A 24,791-nucleotide genomic window follows, 5' to 3' on the forward strand; every position below is an offset into this window, starting at 1 on the left:
TATTGAACAACTGTGGAAAAATAAGAACCTTCAACCCAATGTTCACTGATCTCCCACTAATACAGAGCGCTGACAATGCAGCAATCATTGATAAAATGGCAATTGATAAAAAAAAGATTATTCCTGTTCTGAAAAGTAAATGTGACCATAGCTATGTATCTATCAGCTTCTTGAAAAATACTTTTGCCAGAAATCCAAAAGCTATGAAGAAAGCATACACTACATAATCCATTAAAATGAGACCAAAAACAAAAGCTCTCCTGCATGCACCCATTGCAAAACACTAAATATACTACCACTGAGATCACATGACAGCGAGTAAATAGAGAAACATCCTTAACCCATTGTTGATTAATCTTACCTAGCACAAATGATTTTTTTTTTTTTATGAAACAAGCATACAACTGATTTTTCTTTTGACAAAAAAATTAATGAAATGCATGGAACCAATTTATACCTCTATCTCCATTTCTGTCTATATTTTTATATCTAGTTCCATATATATATAAAAGCAGAGTAATTCACATTACAATCTCCCATCAATAACCTAAATTGCAGTGGACCATATAGTTAGCTACTTACTGCAATGAAAACCCATAAAAGCAATGCTGTTATCTTTTAATGACATGTTCACTAATCTGTTTGAAAATAAATCATTTTTGAAGACAGCATTTGGTTTAGTATGTTAATGTGAATATACTAAGAGGTAACATTGTTTTAGCTGTGGATACCAGAATCACAGGAAGATAACTACCTGGAGACCAGGTCTCCCCACCTGCTGCACACAATCCACAACATCATTCAGATAACCTGTTTATTTGTCTCTTTATATACGTGTGCGTGTGTGTGTGTGTGTGTGTGTGTGTGTGTGTGTGTGTGTGTGTGTGTGTGTGTGTGTGAGATATAAAGTTTGCATGTGCATATATAGCTTTGTGATTTGCATGTGCATATATAGCTTTGTGAGGTCCATAACAGAAGCTTGAGTCCTAACTACTTGCAGACTAAAGTCATGCAGCAGGGAAATTGAGAGGACAGCTGCCTGCACTTGAGGTCTGGTAGCAATCAAGGAGTTTAATTCTAGGGAGAAAAAGGGAGATTTAGGGTTAGGCAGCGGGTGACTCAGGTTAGGTTTTCAGATGGGTGGGAGTTGTAGGGTTAGATCCTGGGTACTGGAAGAACTATGCAGTTTACTAAAGTCAAGTTGTAGATGGCTATGTCTTTTACTAAAACTGACATAGTGCAAAGTAGGGCTCTTGCCATTCAGAGCGAGTGACAAAGAAAATGTTAGCTGTGAGTAGCATGTGGGCACTTGTAGTAGACCCATGTGCGTATGTCATACCTCTCAACCTCATAGGACAAGGCATCTGCACAAAGCCTAAAATAATGGTGGGACAAAGGCCCAAAAATATGGGCAGATTTTATATCTTGCTCTTATAAACTTTGAAAGTTACTTAAATAACAGGATTTGTGATAGCATGTATTTCCTGAAAGATATAAAGTTTGAAACTCAAACATATGTCATTATCTAGTTACTTCAATCCTCAGTAATTTGTCAGAAAACCACAAATTTTATGAGGAACTGACTAAAAATATGAGGCAAAAAATTTGGACATTTGTGAGCTATGAGTGTATGTATGTGAATGGATAGATAAATGCAGAAATATAAATATCTGTATATGTATCTACTATAGGGTTCATATTACATTATCAAAACTCCAAAAGGTCAAACAAATAGATGTTCGAACTTGGAAGATCAAAATGTAATAGCATCAAAACATCAGAACAGCAAATTTTTTCCCAGGGAAAAAATTTGTTGTTCCGAAAAACACACACACAACACAAGCACACCAAAAACATTATAAACTTACACTAAACCTTACATGCACAACTACATATTCACTAACCTTAACCCAAACCCTAACCCTAAGGTCCGTCACTATCACACATTTACCTTACCCGCACCCTAACCTTAAAGTCCGTCACTATCGCACACTTACCTTACCCACACCCTAACCCTAAAGTCCGTCACTATCGCACTTACCTTACTCGCACCCTAACCCTAAAGTCCGTCACTATCACACACTTAGCTTACCCGCACCCTAACCCCAACGTCCGTCACAATCACACACTAACCTTACCCACATCCAAAGCCCTCCGTCACAATTACACACTTACCTTAACCCATTCAGTAGCCTTCGCACCACAGTTAAGAAAATGTAGAAGCCACAGAAACATCCAACCGAACTATTTCCCCGGGAAAGAATTCGGACTTCCGTGGCTTTGACATTTTTCCTTTCGAACTTTCAGGTTCGAACTTCTGGTGTTCAACCTTCTGGAAGTTTGATTAGGTAATAGGAACTCTATACTATATATATATGGGCACAGTTCACTCTCCCCAGGATTCAATAGCCTCTGTGCAGGAATAGTGCTATTCCTGCACAGAGTGAACCGCGTCTGTATAGCATTAGCATTAACAGCAGCGCACCTTGCATATTCATGAAAATGCGCTTCTGCTAAGGGTAAATGGACATGATGATTACTGAGTGCAGGGGTCGTGTCTAAGCAGTGCACACACATCAACATGCTCCCTGCACTCAGAATGTATGTACAGCACTTTTTAACATATTTCAGTGTCCGCGAACACTGAAATTGAATAAAATAAGCCTTTCAGTGTCTGCAGACACTGAAATAGCTAGGGGGAGCAAGAAACAATGCAGGTGGTATGTGACAGGTTCTGTCACACACCCCCTGTATTGTAAATGTTCTGTACGGCCATAGCTGTTAACTCTACAGGTTGCTGCAGAATACCCAGATGCCTGCCTCACATACGTCTCAACTTCCTAGATCAAGAAAGCTGCACAAAGCCATAAATAATGGGGGGACAAAGGCACACAAGTAGGGACATTCCCTATATATTGCACTGACAAACACAGAAAGCTGATAGATTAAAAGGTATACATTAGCACAGACCTCCTAAAGGGTATGAAGACTGAAACACAAATGTCTGCCATCTGAAAGTGCCATATGGCCAAAGCCCTCAACTGTACAGGTTTCAGGAGAATGCCCAGATGCCTGCCTCACATACTTCTCAACCTTCTAGAGCAAGAGAGAGTAAAAAGCCATAAATAATGGGGGGGGGGGACAAAGGCACACAAATAGGAATGTGTTTGAAATACTGCACTGCCAAACCCAGAAAGCTGATAGAATAAAGGATTTACATTAACACGGACCTCCTGAAGAATATGAAAACTGAAACACAAATGTCTGCCATCTGAAAGTGCCATACAGGCAAAGCCCTCAACCGAACAGTGTCTGCAGAATGCCCAGATGCCTGCCTCACATACCTGTTAACCTCCTAAAGTAACAAAGCTGTATAAGGCCATAAATAATTAGATTTTTTTTCCATACTAAGATATGTTTAAGCATAGCTGAATGGGTGTGCGCATTATGGCCCTCTGCCCAGCATTGCTTAAACACCCCAGAGGAGATAAAAAAAATATACAGCTAAATTCCTAATGCCAGAATAGCGTAGTGGTTAGAATCCTGGCTTTGTATGCAGGCATTAACAGCTTGAATACCAAAACAGACATTTTATTTTTACATAGGAAAGCAGTGTTAAAATTATTTTTTCTTTTTTAAATGATGTAGTAATTGATATTTGTCAACCAGTGTAGTGCATCTGGTCTAAAATGGAAGTGTGAGTGCATATAACATGTGAAACCACTCATGTATACACAAGTGTCCCATACAGTATAGTCACACCCCTTGATAATGTAATGAAAGCACATAGAGGCATGTCATGTACAGTAAATCACATACACTTACTAAATGAAGTCATTATTCTGATATTTTTAAAAATTAAAAGTGAGCAATGGTTAGCAGTGCTCAGCTATGCTAAGCTGGCTTAAGCATTGCTTAGAAGTGAATGCTAATCAGCAATAAGCTCAGCTAAGTGGATTTGCGCACTGCTAAGCAGTGCTCAACAATTTCTCCTTTAAGCAGTGCTAAAATTGGCTTACCAGGTTTCCACACCACTAAGCTGTACTCAACATTTTTAAAATTGATCAATGATGGCAAAGGGTGGGAATATGGCCTTATATAAACCACACAGGTGGGAACACAGCCAGTACCTGTTATAGTTCAACCTGTGCAGCAACTATGGCTGGCGTAAGTGAGGGTTCGCGCTTTAGGGAGCAGCACTGGGACATCTTGGAGTTCAGGGTCATGGCTGGACTTCTCATAAGTAACCATGATGAGAGACTGCTGCAGGGCCAGTACGAGGGCTCACAGTATAAAGCGGAGGCCTGGGACCATCTTGCCCATGATCTCACCAGTGCTACTGGCATCCCCTGAACTGGTGAGCAGGTCTAGCACCACTATGTTGACCTAGAGTGGAGGAAGGGGGGGGGGCGCTCTTGAGCCATTGGATCCAAGATGCCAGGGACAACCATGCTCCAGTAGTTTGTAAGTATAACAGATATAGTTGTACCAAATCCTAGCCTGAGGATGTGATAGACAGGTATGCATAATGATTGTTTTTCTCCCCTATAGCTGCAGCAGAGAGAGCTAGCAAAATTGAAGCCCATGTTAACTGAATAAATAAGGTTTGTCTGATTAATATTGATCTGTAATAAACATCTATAACACAAACTGTTGTGTTTACTCTGGTATGTTGTTGTAGACTTAGAATGAAGCTGTTAAACAAGATATCAATGAAATGTGAAATATATACTGCACTAAGCTCTGAACCCTGAATAGTAATGTGTAATTTATCAAAGTATGTTCCATGCAGCATTGCCTTGTGTTAACCTTTGCTTTCCAGATTGTAGTAATTCAAAGGATTAATACACAGTACACTATCTGTCATGTATGCATCACGTAGTTACAAGTTCAGACTGTCTAACCAAGAGTCTATTAGGCAGAAACCAGTGAAACATGAAACAGCGGTTCCCCAGTAGCTCAGTGTGATGATAAATAGCTTAGTTGTTATTTTGCACACCCAGGCATGGTTCGAATCCAAGGAGTGGTACTAAGATGTGTGCATATCTACACACAAGAAATCAGGAATAAATGTAAAAACAGTCTGGTACTGCTAACAGATATTTTCTCCTCAGGTTTTACAGGTAAGGAAATGTTGGTAGTAGCTGTATGAAGGGTATACTAATAAACTGTGTACAACTGTTCAGCTGTCCAACCACATGCCTGCAAATGACAGCAGGATAGGTACAGACAACATGCACTCTTCCCGATACATGTCTGTCAAGTGTCACGCTGTCTCAGTTAGTGGTCACTGCTGCCAATAACCTTGGACACAGAGAGGAAACCAATTGAAGTATGGCAGTAGCACACTCACATAACAGCCGTTCAGGATAACCCTTCTGTACCAGATATGTAACCCTGACATGTATGAGTCCCCTCTAGTCATGCACCCAGAGTTGTCATAGTTTGCCCCATACCATTCCAGGCTGACAGTTTAATAGGTATGTTTGTGCTACAGAAGCTATGGCCCATAGGTAGATGTAAAGTGAGGGTAGACCAATAGAGTATCGAGCAGTACTGTTGTGGAAAATAGAAGCATAAGCAGTTGTTAATGGACTTTTTGTCTCTCCCCCCACCTTATCTGGCACAATACTATAATTCATATACTACGAGTATGTTGTTCTCCAAACCTAATGTGAGACTTGTGTTCTATTATTGTTCATATATTTGACTGGTTTCATGCTAACATACCTTGTTCAAATACCATTGTTGGTGGCCTGTTGCCATCAATGTTACTGGCATGCTGTTACAATGCATACTGTTGTTCAATTTATGCATGTGTTCTGTTTGCTATAAAAGTGTTTCAAATCTGTTTTATAGGGTTAATTGGAATACCCATGTATGCTGTTATAACTAATCTTGAAATGTGTTGTTCATGACTAACCAACATATTTTGTAAAACCTCAACACCATAGCAGATTTGGGAAGGCAGATCCCGGCGGATCCGCCTGTCCCACTTCATCTGGCTGTGGCACCAGTCCCCAGCATGTCTGGGACCACACCTGGAACTTCCCCATCCATTGGTCCTGCACCACCTTCGGGTGTAACCACCTCAGGGGATGGGGCCCATCCCCCCTGAGAATGGGCATGGACAGGAGTCTGTCATCTGTAGTCAGATCCAGGGTACGGTGTGCATAATCATCTGAACAGAGTTAGATGACTAGCTGCACCAGATGGAGGGCTGCCTGGCGTACCTCGTGGGGCAGGCTGCCCCTCTTGTCCAGCCCACAGCAAAGCTACCTTCGGGGCTGTGAAGGTGCAGTGGTGGCAGGTGGCAAACAATAGTGACATCTTTGAAATATGGATGTCATACACATAGAAGTCTGCTAGGGGGGCATGGTTTGCTTTAACATATAATTACAGACAGATTTCAGGTGTGAAATACAAATGGATGTCATTACTTACCAATGTCAATGCTCACATCAACCCAGTGATTTGTCAGAAACCCACAACTGTTATGGGCAACAGACCAAATATATGAGCCATGCATCTAGACAGTGTCTAGACATCTGGACAGTGGATAGGTATGACCGCAGCCATGTAACAGAATAGAAACACCCATGACAGCTGCCAACCATGTCACCCAGGACATTCTGAACCACAGTAAGACCAACACGACACTACCCCAAATCTGTTCTGGGGAATTACCCATGTATATCCAAATATATCATGCACTACAGGGATGGAACTGTAGGGGAAAGCAGATATTGGTGCAAAAATATCCACCACAACGATTTGCATCACAGTCACAGCAACATACCAGTACCCTAAATGAACTTTAGAGTAGAATGACTGTTTGAACAGACATACCCTGATTGCCAGTCACACATTACACCGACATATACTGGCCCAACTCACAGTCTACTAGGAATCCTGAGGTGTTATGGGACACTTCTCAGTCTGCCCCTACAAACATATACACCTGATCAACCACCAGCAACAATGGCAGCATGCGCAGTCAGATCGAAAAAGCATCTATGACACTCAGATCTGCTACTCTCCCTACTTAGCCCAACAAATGTACACACAACACTGCTACACAGTCCTGGCAGTCTGTTAACAATGGCCAAACATACATAATTCTCATATGTACAGATTTCCACAGAATGTCCAGGGTGTGGGACCAGTTCATGGCCACTGCTGCATACCACTTCCAGGAGTCTGTTAAGTCACTAGGATGATACCTGGAGTGTAGTCACTAAATAATGATAATACCATACCTTTGAACCTCTTACTGCAAGACATCTGGACAAAACATGACATACTCGGGGGCCGGGGGCCAGAAAGAGGGACATATCTCACATAATGGTGTTACAAACTGAAACAGTTGCTGGTGTTACAGGCTTCATTGTAACATAACATCCCTGAAGGATATGATGTCTGAAACATCAATGGATATCAACAGTTACTGACTATAATTCTCACATTATTGTACTGATTCAACAAAAACAGACATTGTCTGAGGAACAAACCAAACATTACAGGCAAACATCTGGGCAGCCTGTGGACATCAGGACAGTCAAGAGGTATATCAGAGACAAATCACTGTCAAATGTCAAGTCATGCAGAAAATGCATGTACAGACAAACCCTGTTAATCTAGCAACCCTCTATGTCTATAACAGCACTACTTACTTACAATCTGTACCCAATTGTGGAGCTTTGTCCACCACGTTGATGGGCTGTCTCCACATGTCTTGTCCTGAAAGGTATTCCTACCTACAGTCTGTGACGTTGTAGCCCCCACACCTCCATAATGTCCTCCACACAGGCAAAGAAGGGGACAAGGCCCACATGAAGGATGTAATTATAGCACTGTATTGCTATGGCATTGGCTAATGGAAAGACAACGCAGCTGCTCTGGATGCAAGTAGGAAGTGGGAGACACCGATTGTTGCACATGCCATCACCTGCTTATGAGCAGTGCCCACAAAAAACAAGTTGCTGCCTATGCAACACAGCTCTCAACCCATCTAAACAAAGACAGATTGCGACTACACAAACCTAACCATTTGCATTGTTGTGAGGAATCTCTTCAGCACTGTAACAGGTTTGTCTATCATGTAAGCTTGTAACGGAATGCAGAAGGGGGGATGCAATGATGTTAAATGGGACATTAATCATTAAGCTGCAACAAGACCTGCTGGACCCACATGCTGCTGTCCGACACACATGGAGCACATCTGTGGCCCCTGGATGTATGACTACTACTGGTGTGTCTGTTGTCCAATAGTGAGTGTGTCACTGCTAGGCCAGCTACCTGGGATGTTGTAATTATTCATATGTCACCTGTGAATGCTACTCTGATACATATGCTTGTCTTACAAATGTAAGATACTTATATAGGTTATGTGCATAGTAAACAACAGGTGGAGATGTGTGTGTTGAACTGTATGTGATATACTTTGCCCATACCTGAGAACTGTACAGAGTTTTGCAGACTGATCACATGTCTGGCTCATATTTGTAGTTGTGCATTGTCTGGCACATCAATGACAACCCATTAAAGACTGAAGTCATAACATATTAGCATATATTTGATTGTCAGAGTAGACCTATGAATGTGATACCATCTTTGCTGGCAACTGTGTTTCAGCTAGATTCATAAAGTGACACTATTTACTGGCCTTTGCCCAACACTGATGTGTGCCTTTGTGCAGATGTCTTGCTCTAACAGGAGCTTGGTGTCTTACCCCAAAAGCCATGTCAATGCAAGTGTACCTTGTCTTGTAGGATGCCGACATTTGTGCATTCACTGACACCTGCTTTGTAGCTGGGGAGAGCACACCAACCTTGCCAGGTCACTCATCCCATCATACTTTTAGACACCAAATGGAGCCCTGCAAAGCCACAGGAGGTGGAGTGAAGAACCTTAGCATATACATACACACCTGCAGGCTGGCCAAACAGTATGACACATGGGAGACATCCCGTGTGCAGTTAACAGTTGACAAAACACCTACTCACATCATAGCCGGTACAGGTCTCCAAACATGATTATGGACACCCATCACACCTGTTGGGACCTGCTGGAATCAGTCAGGATTCAATCATCTACCCTGATCCTGGGTGACTTCAAATACTCAACCATAGTGTGCATGACCTATGCCACCTGAACATGAATGCACATAGATTCCTCAGCTTTGTCATTGGCAATACAGTGAATCAGCCGGTTAACACTCCTATGACAGGTGGAAATATCCTGTACCTGGTCCTAACCAGCATGAGTAGCCACTGTATCACTCCTACAGTGCCATCCTCCTTGGTAATATCTGACCACATAGCTATCACTATTCAGGTCACCATCTCCCCTGCCCACCCCCCACTTTACAATATCAAACAGAATCAACTGTACACAAATGACTATAAATCCTCTCAGAGCAGGTCTAAGTAGCTGTATAGCCAATGTCCCATTTGTTAGAACTAGTGGCAGTGTCCAGGCCCACACCACAATACTATGTGGGCACCTACACAGCTGTATGGAATCACCAATACCTGACAAGACAACATCATCTCCCTCAAGGTAGGGTAAACATCCATGGTGGAAAGCAGCAATACACAAACACCATAATAGGTGGAAATAATTGCTGAATGGGACAAGGAGGAAGAGGTGCCTCATTGGAAGCAATGTCACCTTAGTCTGCACAAGCAAATAAGGTCACAGGTGATTTACCTTAATGTTGTCTTTGAGTGCAAATTGGACATATCCACCAAGGCCAATCACTAGGCCTTCCACACATGTGTCTGCCATTACAGAGGCAACACACAAATCTACTCTGTAGTTGTGGTCAGTAACACCACATATACATATGGCATAGATATAGGCAACCGGCTGCAGACAGGTGAAGTGTAAACATCACCCCCCCCCGTCTCCCTAGTGGTACACATATGCATGTGCTGCAATGGCCCACTTCCCCTCATCATCAGGAAGCAGGTCCATAATGCCTCTCAAAGGCAACATCCAGAGGTCTCCATAGGCCTGATACCATCCCTGGCTGCATCCTATATGAACACAGGCATGGGCTCTCAGATCCATTCCACACTGTAGTCAACCACAGCCTGAACAGTGGTGTCATCCCATCTTCTCTGAGGGCAGCCACTGTCATTCCTGTACACAAAGGCGGAGCAATCCACCGAACCAGCCAATCATATGCACATCAGCCTAACTAGCCTGCTCTGCAAGGTCATGGAAGGCAATATCAAGGACATTATGAACAGGGACATCAGCAACATTGAAATTCCTGAGCCCACACCATAGTATTCTCAAAGGGAGATCAGGCCTGTTAAACATGGTAAACCTCTCTGAAGTAGTCAACAAACACAAGGATGAGGGGAAGATGGTGGAACAATGCCTACCTTAAACTAGCCCAATTCTCTCACAATAATCTCCATGTGGCCAGGATACATATGCCTACACAGCTGGCCACCAACCTGTGGGTTACCAGATGGGTAGCTAACTGACCCAATGATAGTACCCACTTGGTCAAGGTAGTGGAACCCACCTTAAGTAGTAGATTCTTCCAAAGCGGTGTACCCCAAGGATCAGTCTGTGGCCCTCTACTGTTTATGATATATGTGTCTGCGGTACAGGGCAAACACAATGGTCTGTGGCTGACCAGGTGTACTGATGCTTGCAAGCTGGCCACTCTGTTATATTCCCCAGCTGATCTGAGCATCCCCCAAGAAGCACTCACCCAGTTAATGACTGGTGCAAGAAGCATTACCGCAAACTGAATGCCAGGAGAGGCATCATCCCCCCCCCCTGCTCTGGCAGATGTCATCCGCACTAAGTATGACAGTAATAATGCACTGAGCATGCAATCAGGTGTGAGGCAACTTGTGCACCATGGTTGGTAGCAACCTGACAGTTTCCCACCATGTGGGCACCATTGTACAGAAGGATGCCTACATGGCTCACCTCATAAATATGGGCATGTCCTCTAGGAAGTGGGTGGCCACAACATCCCTGTACTCCACCCTTATCAGACGCATTACCAAGTACAATGACTCTTTAACATGTACCTTGCCAAGTAAATGCAGCAGTTGCAGAGACCACAGAGGTCCATGACCAGGCAATTCCAGGGTCTGCAACAGCTACCCTATGGAGGTAGGCTGAAAGCCCTGTCCCTGTACTCAGTGTCATACAGACTGATCATAAGTGACCTGTGTCTCGTATACAAGGCCATGTCCAAACCAGCCTTGATGGCATTTCTTCATATCTGTAACACAAATTGCACTCAGACATCATGCACGCAAGCCCTCACCTGGTCTGTGACATGCATAGTACTTGTTGGCAGGATAGCGTGGTGCCCCACACAATACATTGTCTGTAAAATGCACTCCCTCCCTATGTCTAGCAGATTACATATATAGCCCTCTGGAAGAGGAAGCTGGATAGATACTACTGTGATCTTGTGTGTGTCCCAGATGGACAGGGGAAACAAATGCTGGCTTGGAAGGGTCATGGGAAAAAGTCTGGGTCAGGCTTTTCTGAGCATCAGGGCCAATAGCCTGGTATCATCTTATGAGGCTATGCACCTAGTGCTTTACATATGTCCTGTATGTATTCCAGACTATCCTGCAATGTTGTGTGAAAAGAATCCCTGTGAGTCTGAACTGTGTATATACTCTAGTGATAGTGTGTAGTCCTGTCCCCACATTAATTATCATTACATATCATTACACATTGCCAGTGTGTGTGGTCTGCATAGCAGTAAGTCAGCTCTTACAGTACATGCATATGCACTTGCTGACACTGTATAACTCACTCCAATAGCCTTGATCTTGGCCACAATTACCATTCTGCTACTAGGCCCATCACAAAGCAGGATTTGTCACCCTTTGTTGTGGGCTGGACAGTAGCAGTTATAGAGATGGATTGCAGCAGGCAGAACTACCTTAAGGTCTGCCCTGAAGGGCCCATAGTTGTCACAGCTGTGCCAGACTGTACCAGGAGTGAGTGTGTGTGTGTGTGTGTGTGTGTGTGTGTGTGTGTGTGTGTGTGTGTGTGTGTGTGTGTGTGTGTGTGTGTGTGTGCGGGTGTGTGTTGTATATATATCTCAGCAAACATAATACTAAAGGTTATTACTTTACATATGTTGTGTTCCCCTCACAGGTGAACACAGGGGCTGGTGTCCCTCTCCCTCACAACCTGATGTCAGTGTCTTAGTGGACTCATGGCAGTCATAGTGAGGCGCAGGTAGGGTCATCAGTGCCTGGACCCTTGCAATTGTTTTGCATCCCACTCTCACCCACCATGTCCCAGCACACAGTCAGTTTGCCCACACATGCTCAGTCTCCAGCAGCAGTCGATAGTGGACAGGGTAAGGGAGGTGGCATGGAAAAGCTAGTGTGTTGAGTATGGCGAGTGTGAGTGTAGACACCAGCCATGGGCATAGGACAGGTGAGGTCACACACAGGCAGATGGGCAAGAGTGCTCAAAAAGAAGACTGCTGCCCATCAAAACACTGTCACAACTGCCACGGCAGGTGTCATCAGATGCATGTTATGGTCCATCATGGAGGCACAGGAGCGTAATGACTGCAACACCAGACAGATGCTCAGGGTCACGCGTGCAGCATTCCCTGCCATGTATGGTGACCTTCACGACAGTGGTGATGCCATACCTCATCCTGCTAATGTTGTGGATAGACAGTGGGGTGAGACATTGTTACTTCTCTACCATGCACTGTCTGTGCTCGAGTATGTGGTGGGAGTAGGGTATTTGCCAGGTGGACGTAGGTCAGCAACATGATCAGCTGTGAGCCCACATGGCCATGCACATTCACAGTCCCATAGTGGCAGTACCAACTGCACTATTGAAGGGAGGGTGCAGGCCATACGCACATTGTCCTGGCCCATGCCTCTCAACTGTCCCTGATTTTGACCCAGATTTTAGCTCTGTCCCTCTTAATCCCTCCTAAAACTGGTAACATTTGGAGGAAAGTTGGTTGCTTACACTTAATGAATAATAACAATAATTAAGAGTTGTAGACTTCTTTTACTTCACAAAATGTACATTAATTCATATGCTCTGATTCTGTGAATGTTAATAGCACTACTATTTTGAAAATGTCCCTGATTGTCCCTGATTTTTTTCTGGCATTGTCCCTGATCCTGTTTAAATGTATCCCTGATTGGTTGAGAGCTATGTGACCTGGCCAGTCCCATCAGGGACGCAGGTCCAGCAGACACAAGTCACTATCAGGGAGTAGTACTGCATCAGTCCTTGGGCCTGGCAATGCCAGTGATACTCCTGGCAGAAGCAGTTACTGCATCCCTGCCAGGAGATGGTGAACCATACATCCTGCTATGTACCACCCACAGCTGTCCAACATAGACCTGTGTGTTGGGCATCCACATTGCTTGCAGGTGTGCAGACAAACACTCACACATTCCTATCCCAGGCCAATCACCACCAGACACACACAGCTCCTCTGCATAGCCCAGGGGAACATCACCCCTCCAGACACACGCAAACACACACACACACACACACACACACACACACACACACACATGATGTCAGCCATATGGCCCAGCATAGGCCTCTGGCAATCCAACACCACACCCTATGCATGTGATGATACATGTGCCACAACCCTGTTATCCATACCATCGATGCAGAGACATGCTCATATGGGTCTGATGCACAGGGTAACTATGATACAGTGTAGCAATGTCATGCTGTGTAAGGTGCTGTCTGCTGTCAGTAGTTATGGTTACACATTGAGGTGTATGTACCTTGTTAGCCATGATGCACTATTGCTGTTAGTACTGCTGACTGACTGTAGTGTCATGTATTGTATTCTGGTTGTGTTCCAGGTGTTTGTGTGTCAGCAGGCTGCTGGCAGTAGCAATGTTGTGTAAGGTGGAGTGGTAACACAGTCACCTTATCATAGCCAAGGTACAGCTGTACTTGTACATGTTTACCAGGTGTGTTTACATGCAACAGTGTGTGAGGGGCAATTGTGGCAGACAGTGTGACCTTGCATACATACCCTTGACACAGCCACCTAGCCCGCATGTATGTCACCTGGGTGTTCCATAGGCCCACAGGCCCACACATACAGAGGAGGTTACCTGAGTACTGGCACTAGCTCCCTTCACCAGCTTAGCCATTACATTTACTGCAGCAGATTAAACTATAAGCACCTGTTGCACCTCCCATTTCTCTCACATCCACTCAACCATCATGCAATTGATGAGGGTTTGCCTGATACTGTGTATGACAGGTTTGGGGTATATATGCCTGGCACAGGTCAGCCTGTGTTTGTCTAACCTGACAATCACCAGCATGTGTGTCTGTTATCTCATATACATGTCTGGCTTCTCATGCTGGTAGTGCACACATAGTCATAGTCCTGTACATGGGGCCACTGACAAAGGGCTGGGTGCAGCCCCTACCTGCAGAGTCTTACAAACAATAATGCTAGATACATAACACAACACAGCAGTACTGTAGTGTGGCAATGTCTGCTACTACTATTGAAGTAAATGACAATTGCAGGGACTGTTAGGATTGGCAATGGTGGGTTCAGAGGCCCTTAACATGTTAGAGCCATCACACACACACGCACACACACACACACACACACACACACACACACACACACACACACACACACACACACACACACACACACACACACACACACACAAAACCACACACACACACACACACACACACACACACACACACACACACACACCACTGCATGGGGACAGGCATTGCAACACACATGCACATGGAGATGACACTTATCAGAGTGGATGATTTTCCCATCTATTAGTGTACAATACACAATGATATGACCATTGTACCACAGTGGCTTGGTGTTAGAAACTGTGTCACTGTGCTTATATGGGGATGACATCTGTATGGGTCAACACCAGTTTGCCAGTGGTGGAGTTCACAGTGTGGTCAGAGGCACACAACATGGTATAGCCATCACATGCACACACTGATTACAGCCACAAGGGCTGTGCATATGGAAACACATACACAATTGACAATAGACATATTAGTAACCCTACTTATCAACTTAAATGTACTATAGTGCTGCGTACACATGCCATGCTCCACATACATTATATATCGGGGACATAACATGTATCCTCTTACAACAGGAAATCTTGCAAATGCCTTCATGGATGGTGGGATTACCCACCAGACATAGAAACTGGTCTCTTCTATTGCTCCTACATACATGCACATGTGTTAGTGTGACAGACTTTGTATCAGCATGATGTGTCAGTCAGGTACAATGACTGATGCTGGCATGTGTGTCAGTATGGTAACTGTGACATGTTTGGCAATGATATCACAGGAATGCTCATTGTCAGGAGATACAGAGAGCATAAAGGTTGCAAACATGTTTATATCCCATATACATCTGTACAGATGACTGGTATGGTCTGTATAGTGTTACATGGTGCATGTGAGGCAGATGCCATTAAGAGGGTCTTTAAAGTAATGTCATGGGTAGGGAGTCCACAGGCCTTATGATGGTATAACCTGCACACACAACAACCACAGGAGATAAGCTTCACATGCTACTATAGTTGTTGGTATTGAGATTAGAACTCCTACCTATCTAATTATTTATACTATAGTATTACACAGTTATTACACATGCCACAGAGCTTACAGGGCTGACAAGTGTATGCAGGTACATCTTATAGGTTCATAGGTTCATAGGTTCATACTAGGCTATCTGCCCGAGGGCATTTACAAGCCTAGCCCATAGTTTTGTGGCTTACGCCACCCCTTTAGTATGGGGAACCATACCCATTATTTTGCTGTGCCTCTGTTGAGCAGTGACACTGAGGTAATCCCTGGGGTATATCTGCGATCTCCCATCCATTGGTCAAGATTTCTCTTGAACAAGGCCAGCGAGGTGCTCTGCCTCACATATACCGGGATTTTATTCCACAGCATAGGGAGTCTTTGGGTGATGAATCTATCCCTCCAGCATGTCCTATTAATAGCCGTGTTGAGGTTTAAGTCTCCGCCCTTGTGGCTCTGACGGATCTAGATTTTTGAGGTGAAGCATATTCATCAAATCTGGGTTTGACATGGCCTTGTATGTTAGGCAAAGGTCACCTCTGAGCAAGTGCGACTGAATAGAGCTGGAGTTCTTTCAGTCGGGCAGCATAGGACAGATGTTTGAGACCCTTTATCCTTTTGGTGAGGAACTTTGTGGCCTCTCCAGCTGCTGCAAGTGTCGGGTCAGATACATTCGAATGGGGCATTGTACTCAATCATTGGTCTGATGAGTGATGAGTATAGGGAGACTATGACCTCCCTTGATCTTGATGAGAATCCCTTCATGATAAGGTGGGCAATGTAGAAGGTCTTCCTAACTACTTTAGCTACATGGGTGTCGAATGACAGACTACTATCAACCTGGGTCCCCAGGTCCCTGATAACTTCTTCTGTGCTCAGTGGATTGCCACCTATTTGGTAGCTAGGGGTAACCTTGTTTTTCGAAGGGTATGACTATGCATTTTTGGCATTTAACTTTAGGCCATGGCTCTGGCACCAGTTATCCGTTTCTGTGAGACCCTTCTGAAGGATATCTGTGTCAGATGTGTTTTCTACTATGGCAGTTTGCAGTCATCTGCAAACTTTGTCAGCCATAACCCTCCTGTGTTTGCTTGTACTGAAAAGTAGATGCTAAACAAGAGTGGGCCCAGGACTGAGCCCTGTGGTACACCACTTGTGACAGGCTTTGAGTCTGACATGGCGCCAGCAACTCTGACCCTGTGGGTTCTGTCACTCAGCCAGTTTGCAACCCACCTTGTGATGTATGGGTTAACATTTAAGCTGATGAGTTTTTCAATGATACCCGAGTGGGGTATTGTATCAAGGCCTTCGCCAGATCGAGGTAGGCTGTATGGACTGCCTTTCCTCATCAATGGCTTTGGTGACTGTTTTGAAAAAGTCAACCAAGTTTAGAAGGCATGATCTGCCTTTGACAAAGCCAAACTGGGATGGATCCAAAGTCTGCAAATTCCTATGTCTTTATTTATGAGGTCCATTATGATCCTCTCCATGGCTTTGCAGATAAGGCTTGTCAAGCTAATGGGCCGGTAATTTCCAGGGTCGGTGGAGGCACCGCCTTTGTGAAGTGGGACCACAGTTGCTGTGCGCCACTCCTGGGTGCGTATCCAGAGGTAAGACTATGATTAAACAGCTGTCCTAGCTGTGGGTTTAGTTCCTTGTTGAGTTCGTGGAGCACACAGCCGGGGACACCATCAGGTCCCATGGATGCTGTGTTTTTTGCTTTGGAGAGAGCAGTTCTCACTTGGGCGTTGGAGATGTTTGGGGGGCTGCAATCGCTTGGTATAGATATCTCTGGGGGGGAGGGGGGGAGAAGTTTGCACTGAACCTGTCAGCCAGTATGTTGGCAATGTCTGTAGGATCAGTAATCTTCACATCATTTTGAACTAGTTCTGAGCATATCTGGGAGTTTCCTCTAGGATGACTGACATCAGCAGACCTTGTAAAGTAGGGAAATGTGATGTGTACTGGGTGGTACATGCCTCAAAATGATATAACCCACACCCCCAGAGGGTATGATTCCTACCCAAACAGACACACACAGTTCCCAGTATTGAGATTAGAACCTCTACTTATCTAGTTTTATATATATATATATATATATATATATATATATATATATATATATATATATATATATATATATATTACAGTGATACTCAGTTATTACACAAGCCACAGAGCTTATAGCATTAACAGTGTCACAAGGTATGTCTAAGGTGATTACATCAAGAGCCCTTGTAAAGTATGGCAATGGGAAATGTACTGGGTCAGAAGGGCATCAAAATACATTACCATATCACACACACACACACACACACACACACACACACACACACACACACACACACACACACATACATGCACACACACACACACACACACACACACACACACACACACACACACACACACACACACAAACACACACACACAAACACACACATTTGCCACAACTGAGTGTAGATCCCCAGCCTATCTGGCTATTGGTACTATACTGTTGTGTAGTTATTACACATGCCACAGAGCTTAGATAGCTGAGTGCTGGCCACAGGTACTTCTAAGGGCAATGACATTAGCAGGGCTGCTAAAGTAGGGCACTGGGAAGTGTTGTGGGTGGGAAAGTCTTCAAAATACTTCATCTTACAAACATAGACACTTACAAACACTTGCACATACACTTATACACACACACGTATGTTTGCTGGACCTGAGAGTAGAAGCCCTGCCTATCTAGTTATTTGTACAAAAGTGTTACACAGTTTTCAGATGCGCTACAGAGATTACAGAGCTGACAACTGCCCAAAGGTGCTTCTAAGTGGTATGACATTGGCAGGACTGCCAAAGTAGGGCATAGGGTGGTTAAGTCCTCAAAATACATCATCCTACAAACACTTGCACATACACTTATACACACGCATATTTACCAGACCTGAGAGTAGAACCCCTGCCTATCTAGTTATTTGCACATATATTCATACACACACATTTGCCAGACCTGAGAGCAGAACCCCTGTCTACAGAGCTTATAGCATTAACAGTGTCACAAGGTATGTCTAAGGTGATTACATCAAGAGCCCTTGTAAAGTATGGCAATGGGAAATGTACTGGGTCAGAAGGGCATCAAAATACATTACCATATCACACACACACACACACACACACACACACACACACACACACACACACACACACACACACACACACACACACACACACACACACACACACACACACACACATGCATACATTTACCAGACCTGAGAGTAGAACCCCTGCCTATCTAGTTATTTGTACTATAGTGTTACGCAGTTATCGCACGAGCTACAGAGCTTACAGGGCCAACAACTGTCCAAAGGTGTTTCTAAGGGGAATAACATCAGCGGGACTGCTAAAGTAGGGCACTAGGCCTAAAACTGTTTCACCTACAAACAAACACACACTCCTTCACTCTCTCTCTCTCTCACACACACACACACACACACACACACACACACACACACACACACACACACACACACACTCTCTCTCTCTCATTTGACAGGATTGAAATTATAACCCATACCTATCTAGTTATTTGTATTACAATGTTACAGTTATCGCACATGCTACAGAACTTATAGGGCTGATAGGTATCCAATGGTACTTCTAAGGTGAATGACAGTAGCAGATCTTATGAAGTAGAACAGTGGGAGGTGTACTAAGTGGGAACAGTCTCCTAATATTTAGACCTACAGAGACACACACACACAGGCAGGTGATGTGATATTAACCACCACCTCAATCCCATTACACAATGGGGCTCACCTTTTATGCTGGCAAGTGCGACTGGTTACAACCAGTATGCCACTGTCCACAGCAGGACATCACTCTATGCCATTCAGGGTATCTGTGTGTGTGACTCACTCTGTGTGTCCCCCCCTGTGTGTGTCTCTCTCTCTCTCTCTCTCTGTCTATCACTGTCTGTCTCTCACTTCCCCACATCTATGCGTGTGTAAACTTGACATATTGTTACCTGTTGCCCATATATATGTCTGTATATCGCACACAACATATGCAGATATATCACATCTGGGCCACCTACAGCTAGCTGAGAGTAAACCTTTCTGATTGGTGTATGTAGGGACAGTTAAGGTGTACATAGCTGTCTGTATGCACAGACATATATACACAATACAGTCATATAGTCCAATGTGGGTTCCAACATGGCCTGTTATTCTCTAAGTGTAGGAGCATGCCCAGTGTGACCTGCTATAGTGAGAGTAGGACTCCATTCCATAGATAGGTGTACTCCAGCCTGGGATTTTCTGTGCAAACAGCCATACCTCTCAGGAGTAAGCAGAAATTTCCTAGGGGTTTTGGGTTTGTTTAGCAGACATTTTCTGACATATCTGTAGTCTGACACTGCAATGTATTGTGTCATTACCTAGTGACAGACATCTTCAGATCATCACAGTGCTTTACTAGAGGAATACAAGAAGTATCATGCACAGACCAATATTATGAGCCCTGCTAGGTACATTCTTGCCCAATAAGGCCAGTTTGGAGGTGTGGCTACAGCCAGTTGACTGATGATGTTGAGTAAACAGTCCAACAACTTGGTGATATACTGGCTGGGGATCTCCTACTTGTGTGGTATCTTTATTACCTGAGATGTCATATCCTGGTGCAGCCATACCTCTTAACTGTACATTTTTGGCAGATCTTCCAGGGGTTTGCCTAGAGGTTTCATCCAGTCTACATATACTTGTGTTTCTATGGCAAGTTAGTTGTATATAATTGATGACTGATGTTACAAAATCATGGCAGACATTACTGTTTCAGACTACATAACCTTTAGACAATTCCCACTAATGCAAACCCCTCATCTTGCCAACTTTCTCAGTATGTAAGGGCAATATTTACAACACATGCCTATCATTTTGCCTTTGTCCCAGTTTTATTTCTGACCTTGTCCAGATGTCTTGCTGTCAGAGGTTGGGAGGTATGGGTTTGGGTACAGCGTGCATTCTTCTGTACAGACATGTCCATTATATGTGTAGCATATTCCACATAGGACTGTGACTTCCAGGTATGTCAGTGGCAGAGCAGCAGGTGTAGCTGACATGCATAATAGTTGGCACTGTAGTTATCTTCACATGGCCCTGTCATAGACAGCACTGTACCTAGGTCACTACAACACAACAGTTGGGAGTAAGTGCTGGCCAGATCCTGACGGTATTAACCACAAATACACATAGCACATTGACCCCTGCATATTGCGGATATGCAACATGTTTTCATGTGTATTGGGACAGGCCTGCCAACGTGTGCTCTGCTGCTATTTCCCTGCAAATATACGTTACTGTATTTTGGTAGGAATACGTGGGGGTCACACCTGTCAACTGTACACATTTGCACAAGACTGTGCTGATATTTGCTTTACATTTTGCTTCCATTTAGCATAGTATTGTGCCTGTCTTGGAGACTTGAGGCATATCACTACAGTCCACAGGTCAGTTTGTAATGGCATACATTTGAGTTTCAGACTTCTTACCCTTCAGAGCCTTACTGCAACTGCAAGACCTGCAATGCTATCACTGTGTAAGTCTGTAGGGGGTATTCCATCATTGTCTCAGTTTGTGGGCCTTTCCTAGACTTTTTTTATGTTTTTCTATGGCTGACTTGCTGGGTGAGGCTGGGAGATGAGTATGGTACCCACACATTGACATCCATGCATGTGACTTATGACCCCCCTGGTTTGTTTGCCCTCCACATATACTGCAATGAGAAATATCACCTAGGGGGCTACTGCATTCTCTGGGGAAGCCAGTATTTGGCAGACATTCCCTGGTGTCCCACATAGCTGTCATTTGTCAGCTGCTATACCAGTAGGCCACCCCATTCCCTTGCATGCATGCAGTAATACCATAGATATGCTACCAGAACATACTAATCCATTTATTGTTAAGAAAACTTTATTACCTTGTGCCAGCAACAGTTGCGAGGATGGTGCTTGAGGGCTGCCTATGTCAGATGCACACAGTACACTGCCTGTACATGGTAAGTTGCAGGTAGTGTGATGTGTATGTCATCCATTTTACTGAGTGTGTGAGTCAGAGAGAGGTGTCAGTCCCTGGGTCCCTACAGTGTCAGTGTGTGTGTGCATGCTATGCATTGCCTCTTTGGCAAGGCCAGGGCATATTGGGCATGCCTCCATCTGCCTACAGGAGTGGGCTCAGGAGGATCCTCCTCCAAGTCCCTCTGTGCCTGTGGGGACCTTGGCAGGGGTGTGATGCTGTGTAGCCCTTCCTGATGCTGTTCCTGCTGCAGCTGTTTCCACAGGATCATATTGTGTAGCATGGCACATACTATGAACATGTATGCACATGTGACTGAAGAGTACTGCAAGGCCCCACCAGATATGTCAAGGCAGCAGAACTGTAACTTGTGCATCCCAAACACATGCTCCATAATGATCCTGGTTTGTGCATGTGCCTCATTATGACATTCTTGATTGTGTGTGTGTGCATTTCTAATGGGTGTCATCATCCAGTGCATAGCCAGCATCCCCCACCAGATGGTTATATGGAATGTCCCCACTGGCAAATGCTTGGTACAGCTGTGATGAATGCTAGATGTGGAGTGGCGATAGCTTCCAAGGCTGCCAGCACACACATTCATGATAATTGCACATGACCTGGCAGTTGATGGTGGGGAAACCCTTGAAGTTTATGTAGACCCTACCCTGTTCACTGGGTGGTGCTTTGATGTGGATGTGTGTGAAGTATATCCCACCCAGTACTCCTGGGTAATCTGCTACACGGTGGAAGAGACACATATTGCTGGTCCTCTCCTCACAGGTGTTGGGGAAGTAAATGCACTCACCAGCATGTGGTAGCATGGCATCCAGGAACTGGTGGAGTACCCTGGATGTAGATGCCTGTGAGACCTCCATGATGTCCCCAGTAGGTCTTTGGAAAGTACCTGTAGCTAGTATTCTTAAGGCTGCACATAACTTGGTTTCCACTTGGATGGGTTCCCTTCTGTTGGCTCTGGTTCTGAGTTGAAGCCGGCACAGCTTGATGATTTGCTGAAGTATGTCTCTGTCCACCCTGTAGCACATTACTATCTCCAGATCATGTAGCCCCTGGTAGGTCACCTTGGGTCTGAACATTCTTCTCCTCCTCCTTAGTCTGGGGTGGTTGTCAGCATTATCCTTCTCAACACCCTCATCATCTAGCCCATACTGATGTATCAAAGCAATGGCAGCCCCTAATATTTTTTCAGTTAAAATTCCCCCACATGTGTATACCAATGGTGCAGAATTTGTGGGAAAAAACAGACTGAAAGGTGTTTGCACAGTTTATACTGTTGTGCTGCAGATGCTGCTTGTATTATTGGCTGGCTATAATACATTCCACCTGCTTGCTATTTTATTTGTACTTGATTGCTTTGATTCTGCTATATCCCTTTTTTCCCTTCTCATTTCTTCCCCTTTTAAGCCCTGAGGTGCACCACACAAACCCACTGCCCAAATATAAACTATGGTGCTATTTCCATTTTTTTTTTTTTTTTTTTTTTTTTTTTGCTTGTTTTAGGCCTATGGTGTGCCACAAAAACCTATTTAGCTAAAGTAAACACTTTATAGTGGAAATGGCCCTCCCCTGAACATGGGCATACTCTTCATTTCATGGAATAAGTCCATACAGCCCCAGACACACACCCCTTGCTTAGCTATGCTCAGCTAAGCTCAACTAGGAGCCATGGAGCTCCACTGAGTTTACACCAAGCATGACACACACCCTTTTTATGTCAGTTGCTCCTCCTGCTTACACCACTGCCTTATAGCTCCTACACAGTTAGATGCAGCCAAAGACTGGTCTCCCATTTAGTGATTCATTAAAATTTGCTCATTTGCATACCCAATGCCTTAGTCCCTGGTTATACCACTACACCACAGCCTTCCTCCTTATCCACCAGTGTTACCTGTTATTGTTTTGGTTCTGCATGCCATAGACTATAATGGCAAAATACAAACTTCACTTAAGATTCCATTTCTACATTTTTTTGGCACAATCCCATTTGAGTGCCACTGCCCTATGCTTAAACGGCCGAAATTGGCCAAAACAATAAATAAAACTTTTATTTTCATGTTTTTGCAACACTTTTTCATGCCAGTGGCCATATATTTGGCCATTGGCATGCCTAAGTATTATAATACATGCTTTACTTTGAGCTGTCATGCCTCCATTTTGATTTTTACAGAAATGTATTTGGCTAATAGCCGAATACATTTCTGCACCTCGCACTGTTTTTGCACAGATCCCTGCCTGCTTACTGAATCACAAATTCACATCATTTGCATGGTTTTCACCAGCAAATGAGGTAATTAGCATTATTCAGTGGTGTCTATGCAAGACTAGTGCTAGCAGGCTCGTGCACACCCCCAGCCTTGTTTACTGGATCGCTCAGCAGCCATATTCCATGCAGGAGCTGCTACACTATTCCTCCATGGGGAAAAACACTTATTGAATCCAGAAGTCTCTCTTTGTTGAAAGAGTTTAATGCTATCTTTATTTGTTGATCATTGGAGTTAATGAAAGTAGAAACATCAACCATTCCTGCAGTGGATGTGCTTATAGTTATTGTAAGTGAGAGTGTGTTTTAAGGCCAAAACATTTGGATATGCTGATAATGTTAGCATTAGGTGTGGGAGTGTACATGTGTGTGTGTGTGTGTGTGTGTGTGTGTGTGTGTGTGTGTGTGTGTGTGTGTGTGTGTGTGTGTGTGTGTGTGTGTGTGTGTGTGTGTGTGTGTGTATGTGTGTTTGTGTTTGGGTTAAGGCTAGAGTAAGGGTTAGGAAAACAGATTTAGTGTTGTGCGTCTATGCTGGTGTGTTTAAAGTGTATGCGAGTGTCATTAGTGTACTGTTAGAAAAGGATTTGTTATAAGTAAAGCATGTGGTTGGGGATAGGAGCATAGTAAGGAGTGACATATGAGTGAAGTGATTACTTTTTATATATTATTGTCTTGCAGTTAGTGCAGAGATTAGGTTTGTGATCTGTAGTTCATGTGGTATTGGGTTTGATTCTCTCAGCTTTCATTTGCTTACTGTGTGACTTTGAGCAAGTCACCTAGCCTACTATTGCCCCCAGGTCATCCCTGAAAAGGTATTGTGTGTCCAGTGGGTCTTCCTGATCAACACA

This window comes from Protopterus annectens, chromosome 7.part0, assembly GCF_019279795.1.
Source record: "Protopterus annectens isolate FY-2018-M chromosome 7.part0, PAN1.0, whole genome shotgun sequence".
NCBI classification, from domain to species: domain Eukaryota; kingdom Metazoa; phylum Chordata; order Ceratodontiformes; family Protopteridae; genus Protopterus; species Protopterus annectens.